The sequence below is a fragment of the Nicotiana tomentosiformis genome, chromosome 6 (genome assembly GCF_000390325.3).
Source record: "Nicotiana tomentosiformis chromosome 6, ASM39032v3, whole genome shotgun sequence".
In the NCBI taxonomy this organism is placed as follows: Eukaryota; Viridiplantae; Streptophyta; class Magnoliopsida; order Solanales; family Solanaceae; genus Nicotiana; species Nicotiana tomentosiformis.
Window position 1 is genome coordinate 110,626,732 of NC_090817.1, and position 22,587 is coordinate 110,649,318.

General features: G+C 36.7%; 1 long non-coding RNA gene across 2 annotated transcripts; it reads right to left on the reverse strand.

The window, feature by feature from the left end:
* Positions 1-8,865: 8,865 nt before the first annotated feature.
* On the reverse strand, positions 8,866-13,989 carry LOC104114869 (uncharacterized). 2 transcript variants are annotated; one of them, XR_011408793.1, is made up of 4 exons: positions 13,919-13,989; positions 12,191-12,653; positions 9,339-9,389; positions 8,866-9,205 (listed from the first exon to the last, which is right to left on the reverse strand). It is a non-coding gene; the product is annotated as an uncharacterized lncRNA (long non-coding RNA). The 2 variants fall into 2 exon arrangements; XR_011408794.1 differs by lacking the exon at positions 12,191-12,653 and having other exon boundaries at positions 13,919-13,963.
* Positions 13,990-22,587: the final 8,598 nt, after the last annotated feature.

Below are 22,587 nucleotides of genomic sequence, written 5' to 3' on the forward strand. Positions count from 1 at the left end.
ATAATCAGTTTAAGCGTAAAATTGGGTACCACACAAATCACTCCCCCTCTTGTGTGGTATTGAAGTTAAAACATCAAACAGACTACAAAATATTTTATATTACTTAAATCAGTGTTCCCGCAAAGGTCTGAAGTACAACTCTCAAATGTTACTCATGCTCCTCCATAATACGCGAGTAGATCAATATGTCATCAATGAAGACAATGACAAATGAGTCAAGATATGTCCTGAAAACCCGATTCATCAAATCCATAAACGTCGCTGAGGCGTTAGTCAAGCCGAAGGACATCGCTAAAAACTTATAGTGCCCATATCTAGTTCGGAAAGCCGTCTTCGGAACATCCGAAGTAAAAATCTTCAACTGATGATACCCAGACCTCAAGTCGATCTTAGAGAACACCCTGGCGCCCTGTAACTGGTCAAACAAATCATCGATGTACGACAAGGGGTACTTGTTCTTAATGGTAACTTTGTTGAACTAGCTGTAATCAATGCACATCCGCATACTCTCATCATTCTTCTTTACAAACAATACCAGTGCACCCTAAGGTGACACACTCGTCCCGATGAACCCCTTTGCTAGCAACTTCTCAAGTTGTTCCTTCAACTCCTTTGGAGCTATGCAGTACGTTGGAATAGAGATAGGATGGGTGCCTGACGCCAAATCAATACTGAAATCGATATCACGATGTGATGGCATGCTTGGTAGATCAGAAGAAAATACATCAGAGAACTCCCACACCATGGGCATTGAATTAATTGTGGGAGTTTCCGCGGTAGTATCCCGAACATAAGACAGATAGGCCAAAACATCCTTCTCAATCATATGTTGAGCCTTCAAGAAAGAGATAGCCCGACTAGATGTACTGATAAATGAACCCCTCTACTCCAATCTCGGTAACTCTAGCATCGCCAAAGTAACAGTCTTGGCATGTAAATCAAGAATGACATGGTACGGAGACAACCATTCTATGCTTCGGATGACCTAAAAGTCAGTCATATCAAGTAACAGAAGATCCGCTTTAGTATCATAACCACAGAAAGTCACTATATAGGATCGGTAAACCCGATCCACAATAATAGAATCACCCACTTGTGTGGAAACATATACAAGAACACCCAAGGGCCCACAAGAGACATCTATATAAGGAAAAAATAGAGAAGAAACATATAAATATGTAAACCCTAGATCAAATAGTACTGAAGCATCTCTACCGCAGACTGCAATAATACATATGATCATGGCGTCTGAGGCTATTGCATATGGTCTGGATGGAAAGGCATAGAACATATCCAGAGCGACATCAACTAGCCTCCACCTCTAGGGCGACCCCTTACCCACCTGCCCTCCGCCTCTGGCTGGCCGGACAGGCGGTGCGGCAGATGGTGCGGTGATCATAGACTGATTGCCCTACTGCACTACCTTGCCTCGAAGCTTGGGAAAAAATCTCCTCATATGACCAAGCTCCTAGCACTCGTAGCAACCTCTCGGTGCGGAAGAACGTTGATTGGCCGGTGGATGGTAGGATCTCTCTGGAATGGCGCTGAAGTAGGGCTGCGCCGGGGTACTTCGAGCATGCGGTGGTGCTGAATATATGGGCCTGCTGGACTGACCCCTCATAAACTAACCTCTTCCCCCAGACGGGGCGCCACTGAATCCTCTAGAATGTCGAGGCCTCTTCTCCCCCGTCGTATACAATCGGCCGCGGATACCCTCGATCATCCATGCTATCTCCACAGCCTGCTCGTAAGGAGTCCCCATCTCAACCTCTTGGGTCATATTAACCTCGATACAATAATTCAAGCCTGCAATAAACCTTCGGACCCTCTCTACATCTGTGGGGAGTATCATAAGTGCATGGCATGACAACTGAGAGAATTTTACCTCACAACCGATCACAAACATCTGACCTTACTTGAGTCGCTCGAACTGACCCCGTAGATCTTCCCTCTGAGATGATGGAATATACCTCTCCAAAAATAGGCGTGTGAACTAATCCCAAGTCAAGGGAGGTGAAACTGCTGGCCTGCTACAAAGATAGGACTGCCACTATCTACGGGCCCTGCCCTCCAACTAAAATATGGTGAAGTCCACCCCGTTGGACTCCAATAATCTGATGTTATGCAGCTTATCTCTGCAATGATCAATAAAGTCTTATGGGTCCTCAAGTCGCTCACCGCCAAAGATAGGAGGATGAAGTCTGGTCCATCTGTCCAGCCAGTTCTGTTGCTCAACGGTCACGACTGGTTTAGGTTCTGGCATAACCGCTGCAACTAGCTAGGCCCCGCCCGCAGATAGTGTACCTCGGGTCTGATAAACAGTAGCAGCTTGCCCTGGAGCCTGAGCGGTTAGGGTATGTGCTCCCCTTCCCACCTGAGATATGGCTGGGTCCGCTGTAAGTAAACCAGCCTCCGTCATAGAATCCATGAACCGCAGCATACGGCCTATAACCTCCTGAAATTTCAGTGCAGTCATGAAATCTATCGAGGCCGGCTCAGATAGAAGTGTCTCATCCTGCTCCTCAATCATAGGATCCTCCACTGGATCCACTAGTGGTACAACGGTAGCAACCCCAGGATGCCATCGTCCTCTAATAGGAATTGTGGCCCTCCTGCGGCCTCTGGCTCTGCCTCTTATAGTCGAGGGAGAGGCCCTTCTACCGCGGGGTTTTGCCGTAGTGTGCGTTCTCAGCATCTGTGAGAGAATAAGAGAAAGATACTTAGCACAACATCAATTGCACGATAGGAGATGAGGAAAGAGAAGTTTCATACCACCCTATAGCCTCTCGAAGATAAGGACGGACGTCTCCGCACTGATCCTCAAGACTCGATTAGACATGCGCATGACTTGTGAGACCTATGTGAACCTAATGCTCTGATACCGAGATGTCACGACCCAATTTCCACTATAGGCCGTGATGGCGCCCAAGTATAAAAGGTCATGGTGATATAAAGCATAAAATAAAATATTAGGGTGAAATAGTGATATTGACAGACAAAAATCACAAATATCTACTAGAAATTCTCAAAACCCTATATCACAAGTGCACGGGCAATCTAGTAGATTATACAAAACCTCTACAACTAATGTTTGAAGTAAAGTAGATAGAAATAATTAGTACAATAAGAGGAAGCTCCGCGTGCTGCAGAACGGAGCATGAAAAACAGCTCACCACTAGGGCTCCGAATAATGCGGGTGCATGCCTGGACGGATACCAGATGTACCTGCCTCAATACCTACACAATTTGTGCATAACTATAGCGTGAGTAAAACAGCGCGTACCTAATAAGTATCTAGTCTAACCTCGAAGAAGTAGTGATGAGAGGTCGACATAGAAACTTACTAGAGGTCAATAAATAAAGTGCAAGAATTATAAATATGCAAGAAATTCAACAATAATAATGGAATAAGAAGTATTAAATAAGTGATTCCTTAACAAAATATCAATTTAAAACTCATAAATATCACATGCCAATTTCAACAAATATGCATCATTAAGTATTTATTAATTCTCTAAGTCATGAAGGAAATATCAAGTACAATCGGACTCCTAGTGACATCACACACGAGTTATGCCGAGGTCGTACAACCTAATCCATAATAATTGTGTACATACACTACCAAGGTTGTACGACCCGATTCATGGATGCATCCCATTATATATAAATATTGCCGAGGCGTGATTCACAGGAATAGGGAAACTCTTCGGACTACATAACATACATTTACAACACCAAAGTAAGCACATAAAAGAACATAATTATTCTATCAATAATCAAATATTCTACCAAAACTCAAAGTAACGAAACCCGATCTAACATAATCTCTAATAAAGTTTCACTTATTAATACAAGTAATTAAACTAAAAAGTTGGGTTCAAATAATACAAGTATTGCATAATAAAGTCCTATGTCTACCCGGACATAACATGGTTTTAGCTACGTACAGACTCTTGTCACTTCGTGTGTATGTAGCACCCACAATTATTAACAAATAATAATATAAACACCTGTGTGGTTAATTCCCTCTTACAAGGTTAGGAAAGAGACTTACCTCGCTCCCAAGTCCTCTTCTCAACACTCAAACCAACTAATAACCTCAAAATAATATCGAGCAACCCCACACTAGTCAAAAGTTGTACAAACAAATCAATATATACTCAAAAGTTCATAATTTAACTATTAGAGTAATCACTCAACCCGATTTAAAAAATTCATAAAAGTTACCCCCAAGCCCATGTGCCCGGATTCCGGAAATATTTGTAGATATTGTTACCCATAACCATACGAACTCAAATATATAATTTATACTCAATTCCATAATAAATTTCGTGGTCTAATCCCATTTTTATCCAAACCTAGGTTTTTCAACATAATCCTATAATTTTTACAATTTACATGTTAAAATCTACCCATAATCTATGTATTAAACTCACATTATGTAGAAATTACTTACCTCAAGATGCTAGGTAAATAATCCCCCTCCAAGAACTCCAAAATCAGCCAAGAGAAGTGGAAAATGAAAAAGAATGGCTTAAATCCCGACTTTTATTAAATGTTCTGCCTAGTGGCCCTTCTTCGCGATCGCGAAAAGGGCCTCGCGATTGCGAAGGCAAAATTGCCAAAGATCCGAAAAGTCCCTTCGCGAATGCGACTAGGTACTCACGATAGCGAAGGCTATCCCAGCCCAAGCTGCACGAACGCGAAGGACAACGACCCATTGACCCCTAGGCCCTTTTCCCTTCTACGCGAACATAGACCTTCTAACGTGAACATGAAGGCCGCATGTCTTAAACCTTCGTGAATACGACCAAGTATAAGCATGATGATGAAATCACATGCCACAAGTAAACTAGAGGTTTACTGAAATAAATATTAGTTGGCATGACCGGTTGGCCATCCCGGTTCAATTATGATGCGAAAAATAATTGAGAATTCACATTGGCATATATTGAAGAAATAGAAGATTCTTTAAGAATTCTCTTGTGCTGCGTATTCTCATGATATACCAGTTAAGGTTGGTATTGAATCCCTTAATTTCTGGAACTGATAAAACGTGATAAATATATGGGCCTAGTCACCTGCCATGTGAATTATTTACTATTATATGATTTTAATAGATGCATCTATTGTATGGTCACATGTGCATTTGTTATCAACTTGCAGTTTGACTTTTGCAAGGTTGTTTGCTCAAATTATTAGAGCACAATTCCAGAATATAAATTATGATAATTTACCTTGATAATGCAGGTTTAAATCCAAGTTAGGTTAGTAGAAATTGTATGCCTCCAATTATAGCTAAACCATTGGTTATGAGAACAAAACTCCGAAGACAAAATTTAGTATGAGATATATTATTTAATATATAACAGCACGTGTACGTATCTAGCCAAGTTATAAAAATTTCTCCCTATCACAATCGGTTCAGGATCAGGAACCAAATAATTTCCATCTAGAAATATGGATGTGTTATATGATTTAATTATGCCACCACAATGCACAAAGATGGGTTCTGAAAGAAGGTTGGAAAATATATTGGTGATCCCAACATTAGGGGGAGAAAATGGGCGGCTAAGAAAGTGATACATGGAATGAATTATTATGAATACATATAGATTCTCGTATAAGAAAATATGAACTTGAAGTTCAAGTGATAATTCATTTACAAATTATTGCCAGCCGCATTTGCTGATCCAAAACTAAATGTCATATTTCAGCTGCTAATGCTCCAAATAGAATAAAATCTATGAGGGACAGAGCCTATAACATGTAAGAAGCATAACAGACCAATCGGTTCCAAAGATAAAACTCCTTGAAGAAGGAGAGGAGCAAATGATAAAGTTGATTATACTAAGGAGGCAAGTGCTCTATAAGAGCACCACGACATAATACTTTATAAGACCTCATGGGAGAGGCTCAGGTACCTGAAACTATTGTGATCTCGATAAGTTATGTCTTTATTGAGTGATGATGGAACCGGTGCAAAATGATCGTCGACGATATTATTAATATAATGTGGCGCTCAATATTATTAATATTGACAAGGATCTTGAGCTCAAATCTGTCATTAAATTTGGGCAGATAAATGATTGGCCAAATAAAAAATACGCAATGAAAATTAATTTCACTTGAAAAATATGAAGTTGGATGGATAGTCCCAACACCTGAAAGTATAAAGCTAGTGGTGGTATAAATGTGTTCTTGTGAGAAAAAGGTCAAGTCGATAGACATAAAGACGACTTGTGACACAAGAAGATTTGTAAATATCCTGGCATTGATTATATGGAGACATGTTCTCCTGTGATGGATGTAGTCATTTCAGGTTTTAATCTGACAATACATGAAAAATATGATATACATATAATGGAAATCATTGAGGGATTTAAATTGTTCTGAAGCATATTAAGGTTCCCAAAAAATTTATTAAATAAAGCTTCAGCAAATTCTTATGTGAATTAGAGTGATCATGGTGTACATGATTTGTTTTTGTGTCTAGTGCGATTGGTGCACTAATGTATCTTGTTAGAACTATGAGCACAACAATATGCAAGCAAGATATAGTTTTATTCTTATATGAAGATATTGGAATACTATTAGGATTATATTGCAAAAGGAATCCTTGATATAGATTTGTTTATTCTAGTAAATATTGCCAAAGTTTTGTTGGTTATGCAAATGCATGTATTTTCTGAAGTTCATTCTTCAAACAATCTATTTGTATGTGAGGATACTGCCATATTATTATTTCACAAGGCAATCAATTATTGATACTTATTCAGCAATGTCAATATACTAGCAACTAATAAATCAAGTCACTCAACACACAACCGGTGTGTGACTTTACTTTGAAGAGAAGACTCCAATAATAGTGAAGACGATGATGTTTGCTTATCTCAATTGAAAGAAGGATATATTGAAGGAGACAGAATAAATCATATATTTTATCAAAGTTCTTTATTAGATACAATCTTCGCCGAACGGTGAAATAGATATTCAATGAATTTGTTCGCTAGATAATTTGGTGATTCTATTCAACGAAGCATGATCAACCTCAACATTCGAGAAGTTGGTGTACATGATTGGAACACATCATCTAGGTGAAATAAATTGAAGTTTTCATCAAGGGGAGGCAACTACGCGTTGTACTCTTTTTCCCTTATCTATGGTTTTATCCCACTGACTTTTTCTGTCAAGGTTTTTAATGAGGCAGCAAGCAATACGTATTACATGATATGTGTACTCTTTTTTCTTCACTAGGTTTTTTTTTCCATAGAGTTTTTTCCTAGCAATGTTTTAACGAGGCACATTATCTATGGACATCTAAGGGGGAGTGTTATAAAATCTTGAATTATGGTGGATGTCCATAACCACCAAAGGAGTAATGCCCACTACTCTTCTCCATCATTTCCATAACTTTCACTATTATAATACTTATGTATTTATGATTGTAACTCCATAACCTTCCCATGATCTTCCTCCATGATCTCAAATGCTTAATGACATATTCAATGATATATTTTTTCACTTTTCATGCCTATATAAAGGTCTTGTCATAGATGGAAAATCACACAATTAAAAAAAAAAAAAAATCTCTTATCTCTTTTTCTCTTTATCTCTTAGCTTATTTTTTTTTGTTCTATATTGTTACTTTAAACTATATTTCATACTAGTAACTACTTTTTTGTTTATTTCTTTAATTGTACCTAATTTCCGAATCTTTCCGAAACCATTCTCACCCATCTCTCGCATCTCACCCTAAAACCCATATCATCATTGAGAACTGCTCCCACCTTTCTCTCTCATCTGTCCCCAAGTTCACTTTCACATAGAAAACCCACCCCTCCATTGTTCTTTTGAATAATATATTCATTATTTGAATATTGAATTGATACTAATAGTTTTATTTGAATTATGTAGTTTTGATTTGAATATCATAGTTTGATTTGTATATTGGTTGGAATAATATAGTTTTGCATTGGAATATTGCAGTTTATTTATTTATAATAATACATTAAGTATTGAATAATATATTTTTGAATTAATATTATACATTTGATTTAAATATACCAATATTGTAGCATGGTATCCCCATTAACCACCAGAAAATTACTAGAAGAATATTCTAGAATATACTATTAAATAATTTTTTTATATTTCAATTAAAGGATGCTGCAAAATTTACAATAAAAATAAAAATGTAATGTAATACTAAATCATGTTAGAATGATGAAGGAAATGATGTATATCAGTTTATTGAGGTACAAACCCTATTAGGAGAAAACCAGAATCTCGTAAAAGGCTTGAAGATACTTTCCATATATTTTAGGATGCTTTTACGGAATATCCCTTTAATTTCGTTCGTCTTTGAATGGGTTTTAACCAAAACGGATATACACGGTAATTAACTAATGGATACTCTATATAATTTCATTAATTAAGGTAAATGGTGTAAGGACCTCTTATAAATGGTATAGTTATGTTTTTTCCCTCTTCATTACAAGGGTCAGAGCTTAGATTGAATTTGTCCTCTTCTTGTGCACCAGATGCATATTCTTGTAGCTTATATGGTTATAATAATTCAAACTGATAGATTCAATCTAAGACAATCCAAAAGGCCTTACAAGAATGTCAACAACCAAACTTGCTAGGAAGAACGAAAATAATGTAATAAACCTTGAGAAAACTAGCTAAAAGGGAAAATACTCAAATACTAATTACTTAGGGACTCTCTTGAGAAATATGTATTTTCTCCGTATACTACTTGGTTGTGTCTTTTACGGTGGAACTGTTGAATTTTTTCCGTAAATGTCTGACGGTACTCTTGGAAGCTGCAAGCATCAAAGAGGGAATATTTGAAACAATTTATTAAGGAACAATTAATCAAAACAATCAGTAAATGCATATGGCTTTGCATGAGACAATAAAACCACATTGTTGGAATAAGTCTGGCTAAAGTTTCATCAAGCAATTTGAATGAATCTGCATCAATTATATCTAGCTTTACCCCTTGATTATTGCGACCACTTCTCGTAATTTCTCCTATAGGAAGCCTTGCACCAACCGTCGGAGTCTTTGCGAGCAGATTTGTATTAGAGTTAGTACTACTGGGCCCAGAAACTTCAACTTGTTTGCCTTTCTTTCTTGATCTCTCCGCCAAATATTGGTCTTGTAAACCATCTTGTGCTGCCAATGACCATCCAATTCCCTGATTTAAATTTGAATGGTATTAGAAATTGTCTAACAGATGAATACATTATATATATGATCCTACTGAAGAAGGAACGGGATAATAATGTTTATAATGCTGCATGTACTGTATAATGCAAAGAGATACATACCACCACGAAACTTGGTACATGGAAGCTGATTGAAGTTGCCAATCCAACTTTCTGTCCCCCAGAAAATAAAATGACAAGTAGTAAGTAATAAACATGGTGTGCAGATCCTTCTGGGCTTGAAACCCTTAGACTCAAGTGAGGAGGAGAGGGGAGTGTGCATGGAGAGGTATAAGGCAGCTAGGAAGGAGGCTAAGCTGGCGGTCACAGAGGCTAAGATTGTTGGTTATGGTCATATGTACGAGGAATTGGGAAAAAAAGATGGGGAGAAGAAGTTATTCCGGCTGGCCAAGTTGAGAGAGAGGAAGGCTCGGGATGTGGACCAAGTGAGATGGATCAAGGACGAAGATGGTAGAGTATTGATGGAAGATGCCCAAATTAAGAGGAGATGACAGACTTACTTTCATAAAATTCTGAATGAAGAAGGGGATCGGGATATTGTGCTAGGCGAATTGGAGCATTCCGAGAGTCACTATGACTTTGGGTACTGCAGGCATATCGAGGTTGAGGAGGTCGTGGGAGCTATGCGTAAGATGAGTAGGGGCAGAGCGACCGGTCCAGGCGAGATTCCGGTGAAATTTTGGAAGTGTGAGGGGAGAGCAGGTTTGGAGTGGTTGACTAGGTTGTTTAATATTATTTTTAAGGGGAAGAGGATGCCGGATGAGTGGAGGTGGAGTACGGTGGTTCCATTATATAAGAACAAAGGTGATATCCAAAGTTGTAACAATTATAGGGGTATCAAATTACTGAGTCATACCATAAAAGTGTGGGAGAGGGTGGTTGAAACGAGGGTGAGGATGACAGTGTCTGTATCCGACAACCAGTTCGGGTTCATGCCGAGTCGTTCGACTATAGAAGCTATACACCTTGTTAGAAGGTTGGTAGAACTATACAGAGAGAGGAAGAAGGATTAGCACATGGTGTTTATTGACAAAGAGAAAGCGTATGACAAGGTTCCTAGAGAAATTCTCTAGAGATGCCTGGAGGCAAAAGGTGTGTCGGTTCCCTACATTATGGTGATTAATGACATGTATGATGGGGCTAAGACTCGAATTAGGACAGTAGGAGGTAACTCTGAGCATTTTCCGGTTATAATGAGGTTACACCAAGGTTCTGCGCTCAGTCCGTTCTTATTCGCCCTGTGATGGACGCGTTAACAAATCATATTCAAGGGGGTGTGCCATGGTGCATGCTATTCGCCGATGACATAGTTCTGATTGATGAGTCGCGAGTCGGTGTTAACGAGAGGCTGGACGTTTAGAGACAGGCACTTAAGTCTAAAGGTTTCAAGCTGAGCAGGACGAAGACGGAATACCTGGAGTGTAACTTCAGCGCTGAGCCAGGGGAAGTGGGCGTGGATGTGAGGCTTGATTCACAGGTCATCTCGAGTAGAGGCAGCGTCAAGTACCTTGGTTCGGTTATCCAGGGGGAATGGGAGATCGACGAGGATGTCACACACCGTATTGGGGTAGGATGGATGAAGTGGAGGTTAGCATCTGGAGTCTTGTGTGACAAGAGAGTGCCACCGATAATCAAAGGTAAGTTTTATAAAACGGTGGTTAGACCGGCCATGATGTATGGGGTTGAGTGTTGTGGCCCGTTAAGAACTCACATATCCAGAAGATGAAAGTAGCAGAAATGAGGATGTTGCGGCGGATGTGCGGGCACACTAGGATAGATAAGATTAGGAATGATGATATTCGGGAGAAGGTGCATGTGGCTCCCATTGATGATAAGATGCGGGAAACGAGGCTTAGATGGTTCGGACATATTCAGAGGAAAAGTCCAGATGCTCCGGTATGGAGGTGTGAGCAGCAGGTTGCGGAGGGCACGAGAAGAGGTAGAGGGCGGCCTAAGAAGTATTGGGGAGAGGTGATCGGGCAGGATATGACGAGGCTCCAGATTTCTGAGGACATGACACTTGATAGAAAGATGTGGAGGTCGAGTATTAGGGTTGTAGGTTAGGAGGTAGTTGAGTCGTGCCTTACTTCGTACCATTGTGGGACTAGCCATTTAGGGGTTTTGTCTAAGATAGCTAGTGGCAATGTTGTGGCTTATTATTTGGCTTTTTAGTGCATGTCCTATTTACTAGCTATCGCTTTTGCTTTGCATCTTTCCTCTAGATTTCACGGTGTTCCTATTTTTCTTATGATTGTTGTGGCGATACTAATATTTACTAATATTGTCTCCCTTTGCTTTGCATCTTTCTTCTGAATTTTATGGTGTTCCTATTTATCCTATGAGTGTTGTTGTTATACTAAAATTGTCTCCCTTTTTGTCCTTTTGTCTTTTTATTTTTTTTTAGCCGAGGGTCTTTCGGAAACAACTTCTCTACTTCTTCGGGGTAGGGGTAAGGTCTGCGTACACACTACCCTCCCCAGACCCCATTAGTAGGATTTTACTGGATTGTTGTTGTTGTAGTAAGTAATAAAAAATGGTTTGTTATGAAGATTTATAAAAGGAAAAATGGTTTGTTATGAAATTTTTATGGTTCGCATTTGAAAAAGAGAAGTGATCCTATCGGCGCCGGCAGAAGATTCTAATCAGCTAGCCTATAACGAATAAATACTTCAGACTTATATATAGCGACAAGCAGGCTACATCACAACCGTAATTAGGATGTGGTCCTCGTTAGGCTTGCATCACAACCCTTAGGTGCGGTCCCTGTTAGGTTGGTTACATCACAACTTTTGGAGTACGATGCTCATTAGGTTGGTTACATCACACCCTTAGAGTGTAATCCTTCCTCAAACCTTGCTGGGATGCCTTGTGCACTGGACAACCCTTTTACTTATATATAGTGACCATAATTAGTACTCCATTTAGTAATTAAGTAGAGCAGTAATACAGATCACCTGAAGTTCCCTTTGGATTTCTAGAACCTCGTGTGCGGGAAATGTAGGGTCTTTTTTGGTTGTAACAGATCAAGAACAGCAATGCACGAATTTGGTATTGGAGAAGACAAGTTGTAAACTGGGAACTTGTAAGCTGTAATTCCAAAACGCTTTGCCACATCATAATGCATATAAACGTGTTTGTATGAAGTTAGTGAGTGGTTAATTCTGTAATCTAAAGGGACTCCAAGCTGGCACGTCTCTTTCCTATAGAGTGGTAGTTAGGAAGAACCATCTTCATAGGCAATTCCATAAGGAGAGTCCTTCGCCGAAAAGGACTTGTGTTCTTTTTCAAGTGTTCATATCTGAAATAGACTATCTTTTGATATTATACTCCCAGAATTTGGTGTCCAATTAACGCACAATCCAACTAGCATTTGATACAGGCGTGCTAGTATTGTGGCTTTTGCACGATCCTCGTCACCTGTTTCCACAAAAAAAAGATTAGAAAAGAATTATATTACTATTAATTAATGGAGTATATTTTTACTAATTGATTTTTTTCTTTTTCACACATATTAAGGAATTTATTTTTTAGCATTAATTAACAATAAAATTGACCATATTAACCTTAATTTATTTATTAAAAATATAACAAGCTCTTTACTCCAAGGGCTACTTTGGAAAAAAAAAAAGTTAATTCCTTTTTGATATCTGAAAAAATCAAATATTGTGGATCACAAAAAAAATATCAAAAATTTAATTAAAGTGAATCGAAAGAGGTAGCAATTAAACACTATTTTCTATGTCAAACTTATTTTAGATGCCCAAAAGATGGAGGACTAAATACAATGGAGTACTAAGTTATCCCGGGATAATAATCCTAGGATTATAATAGCTGGACTATTTTATCCCACCTGGAAGGTGTGATAAAATAACCCCAAATTTGATGGGATAAGGTGGAATAAAGTGGTATATCCAGTATTAAGTCTGATTAAATTTATACCATGTTTGGTTGATGTTATAAATTTATCCTGAAATAAATTTATACCATCAACCAAACATGGTATTAATTTAATGTCTTATCTTATCCCACCTTATCCCTCATACCAAACGAACCCCGGTAATTCCCGAGGTCCTTGGGAACTGGAGGAGGATGAAAATAATATAGTGAACAATCGGACCAGTAAATAAAACCTTTCTTCTAGCTATACGACCATTATTCTACCCCAAAGGGCAGACTTGCTCCAACTGATTTTTCCCCAAAAGATACCCCAAATCACTGAATGAAATATCCATAAATATCAAGATCACCTCGAAGGAATTAAAAGGGCCACAAAGTATCTCGCATTCACACAGGATCGGACGTCGTCTCATAGGAATTATGAAAAGAAAAGACACGAAAAATTCCCAAAGTTTTGCTCTTTTGCGAGTAAGGAGACGGTTAAGCGGGTCGGAAGGATCCGAAATTGGGGGTAAGGGTTTGCTACTATCCGGGTCACCAAGTGTAGTTTGAGAAATTGTTTACAACTCATCATCAAAAAGGAGGATAGATATAAACAACTCTTCAAAGTGCTAGGGTAAATTTGATCTTTTTCAATGAGATAAAAAATTCACGAAAAACAAGTGATATTATATGACAAGAATAAAAGCGAGACTAACTGATTATGATAAATGGCAGCAGAGAATTAAATCGTTAATTGGGAACTAAAAGAAAAGAAGTAGGAGTGTTTGCAAATATTTGCTTACTGGTATAGTTGGAGCTTCCCCAGAATAGATGTCTCCTAATTCATTCTCTTCTTTCTCTCATTCAATTGCAGCCGTATTTATAGTTGGGGTCAGAGGCGAATCAATGTACATCAGTGGAGGTGTAATGCCACACGGACAGTTGGCAAAAATTGATTATATGTGACTTGAGGTACTTTCCAGGGAAATAGACATAAAGTGTCATGCCACACGGACAGGATGACACCCGATGCCATAGAATGGCCAGGGGTGGTTTGGTAAGGTGCACGACTTCTTAGGCCCCTCACAAGGAATCGATTTTATTCCGCTTTTAATAACACACTTCACAATCCTAGCCGTATTGTTTTTGCCTTTTTCCTTTTCTTTTCGTTTTTCAATGGTACGTCCATTCACTTTTCTTTTCTTCTTTCCTTAATTATTGTTTACTTTCTCAATCTTTGTTTTCTTTGAAAAAGGTGCATCTCCTTAATTATTGTTTACTTTCTCATCTTTGTCTCATACGACTTCTGTTATGACTTTGCAAAGTTTTTCTTTCACAATGTTTCTAAATTGTATCTAGATATGATTTTAACACTCTTTCCTTTTTCTTTTTTCCTCTTATGTTATTTCTTTTGTTGACTTCTAACATTCTTTAGAACAATGACATGGACGAGAGTTTTTGAATTAGCTAAATAGATTCAGCCATCATTAATTTTTTTTGCTTGTATTTTTGTCTTAAAACTTTTATTTTTTATGTCTCAAATACATTCTTAAAAGTAATATTTATACCTTTTGAAATATATCTATCTACCTATCTATATCTATATCTATTTATCTATTTATATTATTATAAAAGCACGAATAGCAAAATGTTAAATATTGAATGACAAAGATATTCTTGAAATATTGATAGACTTTTATATCCTTAAAAACTAAATTATTTCCTTCAAACAGATTTTTTCATGCAGGATAAAATGGTAAAGTTTAGCAGACGTTACTTCGAATTCAACTAAGAGTACTGTTTAAACTTTGTACTGGGATAATAATGCTTCTCCTAAACGAACAAGATTCCAGTTTCAACTTAATTTCTAAAACCAATGAATTTTATCTTGTTTTCTTTCGCATACTATCTTGTTTTCTTCCACGTACCTTAAACTTAACTAAAGTAAATCATCTCATCACAGAAAATAGTAAATAATGTTATATTCTTTTATTTTAAAATATTATTTTTATTCGGTATCAGGTACCTTATTGTGCTCCGACTAAATTCAGATTTGCATAAAAAAGTCTCACATTGGAGGTAAACCTGTCCCTAACTATATATGTGATTTCAAAAAGTTTAATTTCCTTTTCTACATTATGTCAAAATATTATTACAGACTGATTTGAATTATATAGTATATATATTTTTAAGGAATTGATTATTAAACTCCACATCATGTACTTACGTAACACAATATATATAATTGAAAGTTTAGTATTTTCAGTATGTATTTTTCGTGATAGAGACTAGTATATATATAAATTATAAAAGTGGGAAGCCCTTAATTGAAAAGTTAAGTTATTTTATTACCCTTCTTTTTTTAATAACTTAATTATGTACTTATTGAAAGAAAAAGAAACTTAATTACGTACCCCTAATCCACGCTTAGATACGAACCTACGTTACTCATCCATGTCGAGATACGCTCCTTCATAATAGTATCATAACATAAACCGTTCGTGGACAACAACTCTACTAGGTTTAGAAGGTCGCATCTGTTGTTTGCTTTCTTCAACCGATACGCTGTACTATTACCGCCTTACGGGAGAAAAAAGGGAATGAGGATGCAACATAACAAAGACAGCGATAATCTTCCAGCGCCACTTCAATCTAGCCGTAACAGTTATCTCTCCACTACTTAGGCTTTCACTGCAAAGAGAAAAGAGTTCGATCTTCTCAGTTATCTTTCAGATTCGGCCCCTTACCACTCTTTCACCAAATTGCCATCTTCTTATCATACTATTTCCCTCTTGTATTTGATCCTCAAAGTTCCACCGCTACTATTACGTCCATCTATTTTTCCGGCGAAATCTGTCTCCTGAGAAATTGAGTTCACTTTTTTTGGTTACATAGCAGAATACGTTCATATCTAGAGAAACTTCTCATGATTCTGAACTATCTTCTGATATGGATGCCTTAATGGGTTTCTAAATCTACTTTTACAATTTGTTATTGAATTGAGATAGATCCTGTAAAATGATTGTAATTGTTATTACAATTTATAATTTGGAGATGACTATAGAAGTAATATTTATTGGTTACTCTAACATGTATTGCTTGAATACGTAATACATTTAAGTAAGCCTAGATTTGTGTTCATCCTCCTATAATTTTTAGAGACTATAACGGTAGTCATGACCTATCTTTTTATTGATTCAATGTTGCATAATGTATGGACATATGTCCTAGAGGAGGTTGACATAATTCCTTCTCAATTTTAAATATCAGAACTCACGACTCTTAGGTTTTCTTTGGTATCCAGAAGTTGTGGCAATAGATTGATCACTGCTCTTTTCGCCTTACTCGTGTTTATCATGTGCTTAGGTTCTATCTTTATCATTATTCTTATAAGTCACTTGTGGTTCAACAGACATGAATAATGCTCTATCCTTGGCAGTGATTTGATTAATATTCACTTTGGATTGTTATTCGTTCTTGCTATAGAAACCATGACCCAAGGGTCTCAACACTAATTGGAAAGATTTGATTGATTCACTTTAGCCTTGAATCACAATAGTTCTTGGACGTTCACACTATAATAGAAAATTTATGCTTTACTATATTTTTAGTCTCAATAGCCTTTGAAAATGTCAAAAGATAGTCAATTGTTTAAATACTTAAACGGAAGAGGACTTTCATCATCAACTAAAGTTTAAAGTGGAACCAGGTTATTAGAAATAGTAATCAAGGCGGCTCCAGGGCCTAGCGAGTGAAGCGATCGCTTTAGGTCCCAGAGAAATTTTAGGCCCCAAATATTAGAATACATCATTTACATAGTATTTTGTTCCATTTTTTTTGACACTAATTTTCTTATTAGTTTAAAAAAGAATGATATATTTTTATATTTTTTTAATAATAAGTTTTTATAGCTACACAATGCTACAACATTTATTAGACTGCAAGTTTCAAAAGCTTATAGTCACAAAGATGTAATGACCTATTTAATACAATAAATTTCAAAAGGACATTAAAATTCTTATATTTAAATATTTTATTAAGAATTTAAGATAATATAATACAATAAAGATGAAAAAAAATTGCACTTATAATTTGCAAGTTCTTTTTTTATTTCAAACTTGCAAATTAAAGTTTACATTCAAAGGTTTTGCATTACCTTAGTAAGTTCTTCATAATCAATATGAACTTCTTGGCCATCTTCTGGAATGTTACATTCAGATGGGGTGACCATGTGTTAATATATCTTCAAGTTACTCGTCTTCTAGTTTATCAACATCTTCACGTCCCTGATTTCTTCATTCCGATCTAATCCAATCTCTGAAACATACTAAAACTTCTAAAGCATTGTTTCCCAATGAGTGATGGGTGTCTCCTAGTTGTTGTCTTGCTTGACTAAATGCACTCTCTGATGCAAAGTTGAAATTGGCACATTCAGCACGTCCCGAGTCATAGCGAAAAGAACAGAAAATTATTTTTCATTCTCATGCCATCATCCCAAATGTGAAAATTGCTTTGTGCGAGGCTCTGATTGCTTTTGCAAGTAGAATTGAAGTTCATCAATGTTCTTGCTACTGGTTTGAGTGAAAGAATATGTAGACCAAATAGTATAACCATCAATGAAGTCAAACTATGATAAACAAAGTATAACAAAGGGAGTAGTTATTTTTTTCGTAGTTTTTTTTGTAAAAGAAAGTTAATATTAGTAATTGTAAATAAAAGTAAATGCCATTGAGGCAATTGCACAAATGATTTCTCTCGATATCACTCTTTAAATTTATCTTGAGGTCACTCTTCAAATTTTTCTTGAGGATTTTTCTTTAAATTATGTCCCATATTAGCTTAGTGGATTAAATTTTGTTGAACTTTTTTTCATCGAACTACTTTTAAAGATGAAATTTAATACATTGGGCTAATGATTGACAAAATATAGGTAAGAATTGCACGGGGCACCCTATTTGGTCGCCCCCATTTAACCTATACCCAATTTTTGAAAAAGTTTTAACTTGTACCCACTTTTTAAACAACTTCAGGCCTCTTTCTCCTCCTCCTTCTCCTTCTTCGTTTTCTTCTTCTCATCCTCCTTCTTCTTCTTCTTCTTCGGGTGATATTATTCTTTACTCTAGATGATATTATTATTCATATGGTACAAGGTGAGTCCCCAAAACGATTGTGTGGGTTGCCAACATGGACTACACAATTTCATTTTTATCAACTTAATTTTTCGTTGTCGCTATTGATGATGGTAATCTCAAAGTGTTGAACTCGTCAAGGAACTCATATTTTTCAACACAAGTAGACATAAGTGCATCTTCTTCACATAAAACGAAGCTCTTGGATTCAGAAACCTTAGTTTAATTGATGATTTGTCGGAGAAGCCACTATGGAAAAGTTTTTGATGAACCCACTAATACTTTCCTTCCTGGTATAAGGATGGACGACGAGAAGTTCAAGTTGACTGCTTGCAATATTACCCAAAAGGACCCAAGCACTGAAGTGCATCCTCTAGGAGCTGAAGTTCAGCAAATACTAAATAAACTTCAGCTTCTAAAATGCTGAAGTTCAGCAGATACAAAACAATTTTCAGCTCCTAGAATGCTGAAGTTCAGCAATTACAAAACAAAAATTTCAGCCAAAATTGCTGAAGTTCAGTAATTATTGAACTGAAGTGCATCCTTTAGGAGCTGAAGTTCAGCAAATACTAAACAAATTTCAGTTCCTAAAATGTTAAAGTTCAGCAGATACATAATAATTTTTAGATCCTAGAATGCTGAAGTTTAGCAATTACAAAACAAAAACTTAAGCCAAAATTGCTGAAGTTCAGCAATTATTGAACTGAAGTGCATCCTCTAGGAGCTGAAGTTCAGCAAATACTAAACAAACTTCAGCTCCTAAAATGCTGAAGTTCAGTAGATACTAAACAAATTTCAGCTCCTAGAATGCTAAAGTTCAGCAATTACAAAATAAAAACTTCAGCCAAAATTGCTGAAGTTCAGCAATTATTGAACTGAAGTTTTTCACTGCACTATGAACTGAAGTTTGCGTGATTGCCTTTGCAAGTCAGGCCAAACTTCAGGCAAAAATATCTAAAGTTTTTCTTTGATAAAGCTACACTTTAGGAAAAATATTCTAAAGTTCAAACTTCAGACATAAAGTTTTGCTACTTCAGGCTCGTATGTCTGAAGTTAACCGAAAAATGGGTACGCTTGCAATTATTTTTGCAAAGCAGGTATAGGTTAAAAGGTGGGTTGGTCTGATGGTAAGCACCCTCTACTTCCAACCAAGAGGTTGTGAGTTCGAGTCACCCCAAGAGCAAGGTGGGGAGTTCTTGGAGGGAAGGATGCTGAATTTCTATTGGAAACAGCCTCTCTACCCCAGGGTAGGGGTAAGGTCTGCGTACATACTACCCTCCCCAAACCCCACTAGTGAGATTATACTGGATTGTTGTTGTTGTTGTTGTTGTTGTATAGGTTAAAAGGTAACCCAAGAATTAGGTATAGATGCAAATCCCCAAAATATAAAGCGATCTAAAAAAGGTCATATGATGCAAACAATCTACGCGAGCTTGTCCAGTCTCCTTTGAATGTTTTCAAAAATTTATCCATCCTATTAATTTATCCTTTTGTTTTCTTTTCTTTAGAATTTTCACTTCATAAACTTTTTCTGCATAGGCATATATTATTTTTTGTTATTTTTAAGAATTTAGCTATTAAACTAAAAATATAAATATGGTTATCCAAAACTCAAAAAAAATTAAAAAAATTAATTAATTGCATCGCATCTTATGTTAGAAAATAAGTTTCAAATTAATTTAAAGCCTCTAAAAGTTTGGCTTTAGGCCTCAGAATATATTGAGCCATCCCTTTTATTAGTAATTTTAGAATCTGTAATTTTTGTTTTATTAGTTCTAAAATTTATTTTAAAGTTGTGATATGGTAATTAAGTTTAAATAGTTTTGCTAGTGGGTCTTTTTCAATGTACAGAACCACGTATTTTTGGTCATACTGTCACGATCCAAAACTCACTATAGGTCATGATATTGCCCAACATCATTGTTAGCCAAGCCAACGGTGAACTATCACGTTAATTATTCATTTTATTACTTTCAAAAATCATAAATTTATTAAGTAAAGAAATTGACACATTTAAATCATAGGTACATACGTAATTAATAAGATGTAGGAATAAAAAGATGACATTACTATACAAATCCCTAAACCTCAACTAGAGTATCCCAAAACTCGGTGTTACAAGTGCATGGGCTTCTACTAAAGAGTGCAATAATAATACAACGTCATTCTGGAATATAAAATAGACATGATAAAGTAAATAAATAAGATGGAGACTCTGTGGGCTGCAGTGCGTGGCATAGAAAATAACTTACCATAAAGTCTCCTCAGCAGTTGCGCCTACGCGCCCAAATGGCCACCAAATGAATCTGTCAGATCTTGCACATTTAATGCAAAAGTATAGCATGAGTACGCAAATCAACGCGTACCCAGTAAGTATCTAGCCTAATACCGGAGAATAGTGGCGAGGGGTCGACATCGACACTTAACTAACATAATCCTCCAATATTTCTTTTTATGATATAAATCTCTCAAATCTCATATGCTATCTCCATACATAAGAAATATCAAGTGCAATCTCAAACGGATTATGTAATGACCCAATAGGCCATCTAGAGCTTTAACCCTTAGTTCTGTGTCTTAAAATCTCAAATAGCTCATTTTAGCCTTTCTCGATTTACGTGCACAATCCGTGACTTTTTCTAGAAGGCTTTTATGTGAAAAACTGATTAAAATGTGAATTCGTATCTTAAAAATTTATCTGAGTTGATTTCGGTCAACGTTTTGAGCAAACAGATTCAAACCCATATTTTAATGGTTCTGGTGAGTCCGTATCGTGATTTGGGACTTGGGCGTATGCTCGGAATCGGATTCAGAGGTTCCTTGTTCGAGTTATGGCAATTTGTTGAAAATTTGAAGTTTAAAGGTTTAAAGAGTTTACGAATTTGACCGAAGTTTGACTTTATTGCTACCAAAGTTTGACTTTATTGACCGAAGTTTGATTTTATTGACTTTATAAAAGTTCTTAAGCTTTATTGAAAGTTTCATTCGATTTAATATCTGATTAATAGTTCTAGGTATTATTTTAGTTTTTTGATCTCGCGAATGAGTTCATATGATATTTTTGGACTTGTGTGTATGTTTGGTTTGGAGCTCCGAGGGCTCGGGTATGTTTCGGATAGGCATCAGAGTAGTTTGTACTTAAGAAAATAGCTGGTGAGAATCTGGTTCTGGTGCAGCCTCTGATCTTGCATTTGCGAGGTCAATATTCGCATTTGCGAACTGTTAAAATTCCTGTGAGGATCACATTTGCGAACCACTTCATCGCATTTTCGAAGGATGGTTGGGTAGCGAAGGATCACATTTGTGGTAGATAGGTCGCATTTGTGAAAGGGCCACAGTTCGCATTTGCGAACAAATCATCGCATATGTAATGACTGCAGATTTTGAGCTTCTTCGCTATTGCGAAGTATGTCTCGCATTTGCGGGGTTCGCAATTGCTAACACCAGGTCGCAATTGCTACATTTGCGCCTGGTCAAAAGCTAAGTTACACGTGATTTTGGTTCATTCTTTCAAATGTTCAACCCTAAAAACCTTAGAGGCGATTTTCCCAAGAGCTCTTCTCCCTAATTTCTTTGGTAAGTGACCTTAATCTAACTTCTTTTCAATTTCTCACTATATTTCATACGATTTCAACCTTAAATCTAGGATTTTCATGGTAGAAATTAGGAATTCGGGTAAAATTAAGAATTTTTGTAAAATTGGAATTTAGACCTCGAATTGAGGTCGGATTTCAAAACCAATCGCATATTCGGGTTCAAGGGTGGATGGGTAATCGGGTTTTGGTCCAAATTTCAGGTTTTGACCAAGCGGGCCCAGGAGTTGACTTTTATTGATTTTTTTAATAATGACCTAAATTGAATCCCTTTTATTCATGAGTAATTTCTAAAGCTTATTTTGAATCGTTTGGTCAATAATTTGTTGGATTTGGTTGGTTTGGAGGCTTGTTCGAAAGGAAAGGCCATTGTTGAACTTTTTATTGATTGTGGAGTGAGGTAAGTGTTGGATTCAACCTTGATTTGAGGGAATTAGGAACCCTTGAATTATGTGCTATGTGAAATTCATGTATGCGGCGTATATGCGAGGTGGCAAGTGTTTATACGCCGCCGAAATACTTATTTCCCTAATTTTCCGCATTTCATTAATTATGACCTTCCATGCCTTAACTATTACGTGCTTTAAATGTTTCTCACATCTTTAATTTCTACTTGCCACTTATTATTCTCGTGTTAAAAATATTAGATTTTCCCATGCTTTCATGACTTATTGTTATTGGCCTTAAATGACTTGCTTGTACCCTTATTTGTCATTTATTAAATTGTCTTGCTGTTTAGTATTAATGATA